Genomic DNA, 12,260 nt, shown 5'->3' with positions numbered 1-12,260 from the left:
TGCTACTGAATATTATTATGAGAGAGGAAAATATGGTTGTAGAAATTTTCATGGTACTAAAACACCTCTCTACATGCTGAAAATTTTGAAGTTACACTTGTTTTGTCTTCCTATGCTACTCACTTTGTTCTTCATTGACTTGTTTATTTACAAGATTCCTTTTCATAGGAAGTGGGTTAGGCTTAAATTTGTTTTGAATTTGCTTTTGATGCTCTCTTTTGCTTCAACTCTTATTTCTTGTGCGAGCATCATTAAAATTACTGAGCCCATCTTAATGGCTATAAAGAAAGCACTTCTTGGGAGATAACCCATGTTTTTATTTTGCTACTGTTTTGTTGTGTCTTGGAAGTTGTTACTACTGTAGCAACCTCTACTTATCTTTATTTTATTGCATTGTTGAGCCAAGTAAAGTCTTTGATAGTAAGGATGATACTAGATTTGGATTACTGCGCAAAAACAGATTTCTTGCTGTCACAAAATTGAGCAGCCCCGTCTGTAGGTAACTCAGAAAAATCTGCCAATTTACGTGCGTGATCCTCAGATATGTACGCAGCTTTCATTCAATTTGAGCATTTTCATTTGGGCAAGTTAAGTGCCCCAGAAAAATTCGTCTTTACGGACTGTTCTGTTTTGACAGATTCTGCCTTTTATTTCGCATTGCCTCTTTTGTTGTGTTGGATGGATTTCTTTGTTCCATTGACTTGCAGTAGCCTTGGGCAATGTCCAGAAGTGTTAAGAATGATTGTGTCACCTCTGAACATGCGAATTTTTGATTATGCACTAACCCTCTAATGAGTTTGTTTTGAGTTTGGTGTGGAGGAAGTTTTCAAGGGTCAAGAGAGGAGGATGATATATGATTAAGAAGAGCGAAAAGTCTAAGCTTGGGGATGCCCCAGTGGTTCATCCCTGCATATTTCAAGAAGACTCAAGCGTCTAAGCTTGGGGATGCCCTTCTTCATCACCAATTTATCAGGTTTCTTCTATTGAAACTATATTTTTATTCCGTCACATCTTATGTACTTTACTTGGAGCGTCTGTGTGCTTTTATTTTCGTTTTGTTATTTTCATTCTCTGAATAAATTCATGCTTGTGTGGGAGAGAGACACGCTCCGCTCGTTCATATGAACACTGGTATTCTTAGCTTTACTTTAATGTTCATGGCGAAGGTTGAAACTGCTTCATTTATTGTTATTTGGTTGGAAACAGAAAATGCCTCATATTGTTTTGGCTAATTTGATACTTGGCAATTGTTTTGAGCTCTCAAGTAGATCATGTTTAAGCTCATGCATCATGTAGTTTGTACCTATTAGTGGAGAACTACCGTAGAGCTTGTTGAAATTGGTTTGCATGATTGGTCTCTCTAAGGTCTAGATATTTTCTGGTAAAAGTGTTTGAGCAACAAGGAAGACAGTGTAGAGTCTTATAATGCTTGCAATATGTTCTTATGTGAGTTTTGCTGTACCGGTTCATACTTGTATTTGCTTCAAATAACCTTGCTAGCCAAAGCCTTGTACTGAGAGGGAATGCTTCTCGTGCATCCAAAACCTTGAGCCAAAACCTATGCCATGTGTGTCCACCATACCTACCTACTATGTGGTATTTCCTGCCATTCCAAGTAAATACTTCATGTGCTACCTTTAAACAATTCAAAATTTATCATCTCTTATTTGTGTCAATGTTTTATAGCTCATGAGGAAGTATGTGGTGTTTTATCTTTCAATCTTGTTGGGCAGACTTTCACCAATTTTGCAAAAAGAGCTGGCAACGGGGTTCCCAGCCCCAATTAATTAACTTTCATTAATATTTCTCTTCATATGTTTTGCTCTGATTCGTCAGTAAGCAACTTAATTTTGCAAATAGACACTCGTCCATGGTATGTGAAATGTTGGGAGGCACCCGAGGATTCGGTTAGCCATGGCTTGAGAAAGCAAAGGTGGGGAGGAGTGTCATCTCTAAATAAAACTAAAATAAATAGACACTCCTTCATGGTATGTGATTGTTGGAAGGCACCCGAGGATTCGGTTAGCCATGGCTTGTGAAAGCAAGGGTTGGAAGGAGTGTCACCCAAAAATAAAAATAAACCAAACTAAAGTACATGTGTAAACAAAAGAGAAGAGGGATGATCTACCTTGGTGGTAGAAATAACGTCCTTCATGGGAGCCGCTCTTTGAAAGTCTGTTTGGCAAGGGGGTTAGAAGTGCCCACTACCATTCGTTGACAACAACAAACACCTCTCAAAACTTTACTTTTATGCTCTCTATATGATTTCAAAACTTGAAAAGCTCTAGCACATGATTTTATCCCTGCTTCCCTCTGCGAAGGGCCATTCTTCTACTTTATGTTGAGTCAGTTTACCAACTTCCTTCCATCTTAGAAGCAAACACTTGTGTCAACTGTGCATTGATTCTTACATACTTGCTTATTTGCATTCATCATATTACTTTGCGTTGACAATTATCCATGAGATATACATGTTGAAGGTTGGAAGCAACTGCTGAAACTTGTATCTTCCTTTGTGTTGCTTCAATGTCTTTACTTTGAATTTATTGCTTTATGAGTTAACTCTTATGCAAGACTTTTGATGCTTGTCTTGAAAGTACTATTCATGAAAAGTTTTGCTATATGTTATCTATTTGTTAGCAACTACAGATCATTGCCTTGAGTCACTTCATTCATCTCATATGATTTATAATAGTATGATCAAGATTATGTAAGTAGCATGTCACTACATAAATTAATCTTTTTATCGTTTACCTACTTGAGGGCGAGTGGGAACAAAGCTTGGGGATGCTGATACGTCTCCAACGTATCTATAATTTCTGATGTTCCATGCTTGTTTTATGACAATACCTACATGTTTTGTTCACACTTTATATCGTTTTGATGCATTTTTCGGAACTAACCTATTGACGAGATGCCGAAGTGCCAGTTCCTGTTTTCTGCTATTTTTGGTTTCAGAAATCCTAGTAAGGAAATATTCTCGGAATTGGACGAAATCAAGGCCCACGATCTTATAATTCCACGAAGCTTCCAGAACACCGAAGAGGGGCCAGAGGGGAGGCCCGGGGCCCCCACACATGGTGGCGGCACGGCCAGAGGGGGGCGCGCCCCCCTAGTGTGTGGGCCCCCCAGGTCCCTTCCGACTCCGCCTCTTCGCCTATAAAAAGCCTCGTGACCTAAATCTTCGAGACGAATAAGCCACGGTACGAGAAAACATACTGAGCCACCGCCATCGCGAAGCCAAGATTCGGGGGACAGAAGTCTCTGTTCCGGCACGCCGCCGGGACGGGGAAGTGCCCCCGGAAGGCATCTCCATCGACACCACCGCCATCTTCATCACCATCGCTGCTTCCATCATGAGGAGGGAGTAGTTCTTCCTCGAGGCTAAGGGTTGTACCGGTAGCTATGTGGTTCATCTCTCTCTCATGTACTTCAATACAATGATCTCATGAACTGCTTTGCATGATTGAGATCCATATAATGAGCTTTGTAATCTAGATGTCGTTATGCTATTCAAGTGGGTTTTACTTATGTGATCTCCGGAGACTCCTTGTCCCACGTGTGTAAAGGTGACAGTGTGTGCACCGTGTGGGTCTCTTAGGCTATATTTCACAGAATACTTATTCACTAAGTTATGATTTGAGTTGGATGTCTCTATGAAATTGTGGTGTGTTAGTACCTCCTATGGATGCTCACAGTGACAGCGTGGGGTGTTTATTAGTACTTGGGAATACATCTTTAAGGTTTGCTTTGCAGCCCTACACGGTGAATTAGTGTTCGTTATCCCGCCAGAGAGTAGTTCAGAATAGCATAGTGAAGTGCTTATATTTATATTCCTTTCTGATATCATTGTTGAGAGTGTCCACTAGTGAAAGTATGATCCCTAGGCCTTGTTTCCAAATACTGCAAACATCGCTTATTTACTGTTTTACTGCATCTTTACTTCCAGCAATATTACCACCATCTACACGCCAGCAAGCTATTTTCTGGTGCCGTTACTACCACTCATATTCATCCATATCACTTGCATCTCACTATCTCTTCACCGAACTAGTGCGCCTATACATCTGACAAGTGTATTAGGTGTGTTGGGGACACAAGAGACTTCTTGTATCGTGATTGCAGGGTTGCTTGAGAGGGATATCTTTGACCTCTTCCTCCCTGAGTTCGATAAACCTTGGGTGATTCACTTAAGGGAAACTTACCGCTGTTCTACAAACCTCTGCTCTTGGAGGCCCAACACTGTCTACAGGAATAGAAGCGTGCGTAGACATCAGTACTCTATTAAAAGGAGTACCTTAATTACCAGTAGTTTCCCTAGGGGCCCGGCTGCCACCGGCTGGTAGGACAAAAGATGCTGTGCAAGTTTCTCATTGCAAGCACGTACGACTATATACGGAACACATGCCTATGGTTATTTAGTACTTGGATACTATTTTGTTATTATCTGCAAATGCCTTGTCTCGATTATTACATGAGTTATCTTATCCATGCAGCGCCCGTTCATCCATCCCTATGACTACAGTATTTTAATCCTGCTGTTTACTATAATCACTACTGCTGTCTTTATTACACTGCTGCTTATATTTCACTACTGCTACTACTATAAAACTGTTGCTACTGATAAACTATTGCGAGCAAGTCTGTTTCCAGGTGCAGCTGAATTGATAACTCCGCTGTTAAGGCTTACAAATATTCTTTGACTCCCCTTGTGTCGAATCAATAAATTGGGTTTTACTTCCCTCGAAGACTGTTGCGATCCCCTATACTTGTGGGTCATCAAGGTGTTGCTGAAGAAAGTGTAACATGTTAGTTTCAAGTGGACAAAATGTGGCGTAGCACAGAGTGATTTGTTCATGGTAAATATTTGTCCAGTTCTGGATTTGGGATTGTGGGGGTGATTCTGAGATTCAGAATTCACAAAAATAATAGGATCTTGATTTTGTTCGTTTAAAACAGAATTGAGAGAAAAAAGGGAACATAAAGTTTTTGACATCTGCAAAAAGTTGCAGGAAAAATTTACCAAGTGTAGTCTTGCATATCATGTATACATATGTTACTTGGCATCTCTATGAATGCACATTATTACTTTAGGTTATCCCATGGGGATAAAATTTACCCTCTTTATCAACCCTAAGACATTTTAAGGCTGTTAATGGTGATATTGTCGTATTACTATCCATTTGTTGTATGATGTATTGCTGTGTCGGCAAGTATTCCTAGACTTGGATCTTGGTAATTGATCTCTATATCGATCATGAAATGGACAGTGTAGTAGATCCAGTAGTGGAAGACTTACCTTACTTTGTATATTAAAAGATGTTGAACTTGTTTCTTTCAGTTATTGGAATGTGACATGGTTTATAAAGAAAATATTTTAATACTTTTTAACACACAAATGTTCAATCAAGTGAGGTTATGCAAAATAATATTACATCATTTAATAAGGCTATAGTAAATAGCGTGAAAGAGTATTTATTAAGTAATTGGTGATGTTTAAGCTGAGCTTATAGAGATCTATTTTTATTTGAATGATATGTGTGGTGTCCATTTGTCATTCATATTGTTGTAAAAAATGTCATTTAGTATGAAAATTTTAAGTAAAATGTTTAGATATGATTTATTACAGAGTAATACTTGCTATTTTCATATTTTCAGGAGACACATTTTCAATGGTGATGTTTTTAGTTGGTTATAAACTCATACTCTCCCTTTTGCCGACTAAGAATGAAGGGAATACTCATTTTATGTGTACATCTTATTTTGTTTTCAATGCCCAAACGAAAGGGTGTGCCTAATCACAGTATGAGTCAGTGAATCAATGATGGTTGTAATTTCACTAAGCTGAGGATTCACTTCATGCCTCTTACTTGAACAAATAACATGTCTTGTCAAACTAAGACTAGGATACATGTCATGATGTAGCAAGCATTTGTAAATTAGATGGTTCTGGCATTCGGGTGAGAGTGCATTTTCCTATGTCACGTTTTTGGACGTTTTGTCCCTATATTCAGGCTGGTTTAGGAAAATTTGCACCTCATGCCGTTTCTGCTATATGCATGTTATGTGTATCGAGTTTTAAAAGGTTAGGTTCCCTTGGTTAGGAATACATGATCTGCGCGATTAGTTTTCCTCGAGAAGGAACAAAAGTTTTTCTCTCGGTAATTATGTGTTTGAGCTTATCTGGTTTAGCAGAAGCATACAAAAGAGGGATTATAGAGTATGAGCTCATGATCAGAGTCATGGATTTTTTATTTAAATGGTAGTTTGCTCTCGTGTGATTGGTATTTACCTCTTTAGCGAGTGGTGTGTTTTTTCTAATTTTTAGTTGAGATTATGATTACCAAATTGAACTTACCTGGGATAATATTTGTTTGCTTCCATCACATTGATTCTAAAGCACTTCTTTTAATTCCTTGCATCTATACGATGAGCATTCCCTGCTCATGTTTCTCCGTAGAAATTGTTCTGATGGATGTTATCTCTTTTGGATCAGAGTTGGGCTTTTGTTCCACTCTTCGGTTTTCAGCTACACGGCAGGTATGATCGCGTGGCTGTGTTCTTAAGTTATTTTAGATGGTGCATCCCGTCTATGATATCCTTCACTTGATACTTGGCTTGGCACATCATATTACAAAACACCGATTATTGAGAGATTAGATATAGCTCAGGTAACTCTTTGAAGTACCACAAGATGAACTCATTGATTAGAGATAGAGATTAGAGATGGCTCAGGCATACTGGCCATACTATTCAGAAAAGTTCATTGGGCGTAAACTTTTGAAGTCCTTTTACATAGTTATTAGTATAGACTATTTGAATCTTTTTAAATAGGGCATGGGATTTTGGCACCCGAGTCTATATGATCATGTTATCTAGACCAAAAAAATGTGCGTGTAGATTGTTACCCCAGTGAGAATGGGACTGAGGTACGAGCTGCAGTAATTACCAAATACGATGTCAGATATGCATATGTTCGTATAGGTGGCCCGCGTCATAGTACCAAACGGTGATGGTGAGGGTAGCGGGGTTCAGACGGAGGTCTGGCCGTGGATTTGGACCCGTGGAACAGGTAGGTAGAGCTTTCCTAGACCACGGTCCAGGAAACTGATTTAGGGATCTGCAGGCGAAACTTAACTGTGACCGTGCGAGGGGGGCATGGATGTTGCCACAATTGTCTAGAAGAAAATCTGTCGTTTGCCAAGGTGTGGACTCTCGCGAATCGGCGAAGGGAAGAAAGGGCTTGTACCACCGGATGGCGGAAGCTAGCACAACCTCGCCTGAGAACTATGTTCGATTCATGGGTATGCAGAAAAGCTGGGGGATGAGATCATTGATCCTTGCTTGAGGACTACGTTCGATTCGCTGGGTGAAGCTTACAACTTGTACTACTTGTATTTCTGGGAACATGGTTACATAATTAGATATGGGAAGAGCCGTCTATTGCAGAGAAGACAAAGTACATGCAAGAAATTGTGTGCGGATGCTCGGTAAGTGTAGAACAATATAACATGCGAAAACTGATTGTGATATGGTTCCGCAGATGGGTCTGTGCATCGAACTGACAGAGTAATTGTTGCGTTACAATTTTAATTTTGTGAAGGGCAAATCAAGAGGAGAGAATACTAAATTGTGCGGGTGTGAGTGCCCTGCGATGGCACAGTCAAGCATAGACATGTACAAAGGGACAAAAAATTGTGGTGAAATGTATTTGGCCATCACACAAGCACATAGACATGCACCAGGGACCTTGTCCATCAGCTCCGGGACAACAACATATATCAATTGGGAAAGTGGACTGATACGTCTCCGACGTATCGATAATTTCTTATGTTCCATGCCACATTATTGATGTTATCTACATGTTTTATGCACACTTTATGTCATATTTGTGTATTTTCTGGAACTAACCTATTAACAAGATGCCGAAGTGCCAGTTCCTGTTTTCTGCTGTTTTTGGTTTCAGAAATCCTAGTAACGAAATATTCTCGGAATCGGACGAAATCAACGCCCAGGTTCCTATTTTTCCCGGAACCATCCAGAACACCCGAGAGCCGCCAGAGGGGAGCCCTGGGGGCCCCACACCACACCCTGGCGCGGCCAGAGGGGGGGCCGCGCCGCCCTATGGTGTGGGCCCCCCAGAAGCCCTCCTGCGCCGCCTCTTCGCCTATATAAAGCCCCTGACCTAAAAACCCTGATGCGTTCGACGAAACCCACAGAAACCTTCCAGAGCCGCCGCCATCGCGAAGCCAAGATCTGGGGGACAGGATCTCTGTTCCGGCACGCTGCCGGAGCGGGGAAGTGCCCCCGGAAGGCTTCTCCATCGACACCGCTGCCATCTCCACCGCCATCTTCATCACCGCTGCTGCTCCCATGAGGAGGGAGTAGTTCTCCATCGAGGCTCGGGGCTGTACCGGTAGCTATGTGGTTCATCTCTCTTCCATGTACCTCAATACAATAATCTCATGAGCTGCTTTACATGATTGAGATTCATATGAGTTTTGTATCACTACTATCTATGTGCTACTCTAGCAAAGTTATTAAAGTAGTTTTATTCCTCCTGCACGTGTGTAAAGGTGACAGTGTGTGCACCGTGTTAGTACTTGGTTTATACTATGATCATGATCTCTTGTAGATTGCGAAGTTAACTATTGCTATGATATATTGATGTGATCTATTCCTCCTACATATGCATGAAGGTGACAGTGTGCATGCTATGCTAGTACTTGGTTTAGTCTTTTGATCTATCTTACACTATAAGGTTACTTAAATATGAACAAATTGTGGAGCTTGTTAACTCCGGCATTGAGGGTTCGTGTAATCCTACGCAATGCGTTCATCATCCAACAAAAGTGTAGAGTATGCATTTATCTATTCTGTTATGTGATCAATGTTGAGAGTGTCCACTAGTGAAAGTCTAATCCCTAGGCCTTGTTCCTAAATACTGCTGCGTTACTACTGCTTGTTTAATGTTTCACTGTGTTACTACTGCTGCAATACTACCACCATCAACTACACGCCAGCAAGCTATTTTCTGGCACCGTTGCTACTGCTACTATATATTCATACCACCTGTATTTCACTATCTCTTCGCCGAACTAGTGCACCTATTAGGTGTGTTGGGGACACAAGAGACTTCTTGCTTTGTGGTTGCAGGGTTGCATGAGAGGGATATCTTTGACCTCTTCCTCCCTGAGTTCGATAAACCTTGGGTGATCCACTTAAGGGAAAACTTGCTGCTGTTCTACAAACCTCTGCTCTTGGAGGCCCAACACTGTCTACAGGAAAGGAGGGGGAACGTAGACATCATGGACAACACAACGTTAGCATTCTTTGACAGTTTTTTTTTTGAAACTGAAGTTGATGAGGAGGTGTTAAGTAATTGAAGGAATTCGTGGAGGATCTAGATATAGTTTCATGCAGCGGCCTAAGGAGATTTTGTTTCATGCAGCGGCCTAAGGAGATTTTGTTTCATGCAGCAGCATAAGGAGATTTTGTTATAAAAGAATTTTTTCTTTTGGTCTCATGACTTGTGATAACCTATGATTTTAAATTAACACGAGAGATATTTCTATAAGTACTACTGGTTTCTTTGATGATTATAATTTATGATATCTCTAATTTCTTTTATTTTTTATAAGTGAATTGTGAACCATATATGTGCATTGGGAATTGAAAGGATAGATATGGTAACCTAGAGGGGGTGAATAGGTTCTACAAATTTTCTTTGATTTCTCTTACAAGTTTAGACTTTTGTGTAACATCCCAAATTTACAAAACAAGAAAGAAAATGAATTTCCTTTTTCCAAAAATTGGAGCCAACAAAAACTTTAACTCAATTGAGTTTGGTGCATAGAGCTCCTACACAATTGTTGTGAATTTTGCTAAGATGCTTGTGTGAAGTATTTTGAAATTATTTATAAACCCTAACCCTACCCTTCTCAAAACCAAAGAGGAACTTTTAAAAAGAAAATAAAACAAATTGTGAGGCATATGTGGGCTAAATGGCAAATTCTCCAATAATTGTCCTATGCCCTATTTACCTTACCCAAATGGTTGGAAACCATGAGTAAACCTAACCAACCTATTTGAACCCAAAACCATGATCCTTTGGATCAAAGAAAAAGAAAGAAAAGATTTGAGAAATTGCAAAAACCCTCACATATGGCTTATGGCCATTTTTGAAAATCTTTAACCTAGGCCATATAAATTTGTGCCAATGGTTGGGAAACCCTTTTAAACTCAAAAGGATCCTTTTTGAATCAAAGGAACCAAAATCAAATCAAAGAAAAATCAAAAATCTTGTGGCATGTGATAATGGTCACTTTTGACCTTTTTAATATCTTACCCACTTTGAGCCCTTTTATTAGGAGATTTTCAAACCAAACCCTCTCAACTCTTTGCACCTCATCCAAGACCTCATCAAGGTGAACAACTTTGGTGTTGACCACTTTGACCAGATCGTTGACCATTGCTTATTTTAGTCAAGCCAAAATGCCACTTTGAAACCAATTCTATATTCCCTCCAATTTTGGAATTTTCACCAACCATCTCCAAATCCAAAACCAATGCCACCCATTGCTGCCAAATATCATTTTTAGCTCATCCATGAAGAAACCTAGCAAAATTTACCCACACATGAGATTTTTACCTAAGAATCAAATAGTTACTATTAGGGTACACCCACTCCCACCAACTATGTACCACCACTCTTTATTCATCTCTTGGCTCAGCTATAGTGCAACATGTACCACAACCACTCACCCTGACCTCACTTAGTAGAGCCTTGCCTACCCTAGCACAAGGACACCATGACATGACCTATGTCACACATAGTTTTGCTATGATCCAATGTGCCAACCCTAGACCCCTCTCACCTTACCCACCATGTCTACTAGACTCACCTCACCCCACTTAGGCTTGCAGCACCTTTGTACACAAGAAAAGTATGCAGAAAGCATCAATGCCATGCCATGCCACTCCAAATGACATCACCATGCCAACCCTTGTCCTTCTCCCTCTCTGGTCACCCTCCCCTTGTCAAGTTGACTCATCACACTCCCATGAACACCACTCTGCAGGAATTGACTCAAGAATATCCTTGCAAGGACCCTTGCCAACCCATGCCATTCACATGATCACCACCATGCACCCACTTGCCCTGGCCTTTTTCCCTCTCTCTCCCCTTGTCACACACCTCACCCTGGACCCTAGACACCTGCCAGACATGGTCCTTGGTGGAGGAGAGCAAGGAATCGACCACCACACTCATGCCATGCCACTTGATCACCCACCCGTGGCCACCCCTCTCCCTCTGCATGCACACAGCAAATCAACGCGTCCCACCGCGCCACTAGCACCCTCTCTCTCACACACACATGCTAGACACCAGCCTTGACCCTCTCACATGCCCTGGCAATGCCACGACGCGACGCCCTCAAAGGACGCCGACGTTGGCCTCGTCCTCGTGCGCACTGCACACTACGCCTGCAAGCCAGCCACTGCACTCGCGTCACCCTCTACCCCCTACCTCTCCGCTGACGCCATCGCCCTGACCGGAGAGCCCTGCCTACGACGCGCCCACGACATGACCACCATGCCGGCCATGCCACGCCTCCCTCCCCTGGAGCCTATAAAAGCAGCCCTCCGCGCCTTGGATAGCACCACACCACTCAGCAACATCCTCCTCTCCCTCCTAGAGCCTCCCTCTCTACCTCCTTGCCGCTCACCGGAGCCAAGGACCAGCCACGGCCACCGGCGGCAACCCTCAAGGTCGCGTCTATTCTCGCCACCACAGCATCCTAAAACTCCTACACCAAATTGTAGCCACTGAAATTCCTCGCCGGACGCACCAAACCTCGCCGGAAACCGTGCCCGGAGGTGAGCACAATCGCCTCCGCAAGCTGGCGGTATCGGGAGGAACACGACGGCCCAGCGCCGTCGGATCCCGATCCGACGCGCCGCGTGCTCCGCCCGCACCCGACGTGCATGCGCCATGCATGCGTGGCCTAGGCCGCAGCTGGGCCGGCCCAACTCCGTTCCCGCCCACCGTTTAAATTCAAATTCGTTTTATTTATTTCCTGTGTTTTTTGCTCTCAGATGCTTTGCTAGAAATTCAATATCTCCAAATCTACTTGGCCAAATTTAGTGTTTTTGGTATTGTTGGAAAGCTTATGAAAGGATCCATCCAACCCCACTGGTTTCAACCCTAGATCTTGTGTATAATTAAAGTAGCAAAAATAACAAGGCAGGGACTTTTC

The sequence above is a fragment of the Lolium perenne genome, chromosome 2 (assembly GCF_019359855.2).
Source record: "Lolium perenne isolate Kyuss_39 chromosome 2, Kyuss_2.0, whole genome shotgun sequence".
NCBI lineage: Eukaryota > Viridiplantae > Streptophyta > Magnoliopsida > Poales > Poaceae > Lolium > Lolium perenne.
This window is presented reverse-complemented; position numbering follows the sequence as displayed.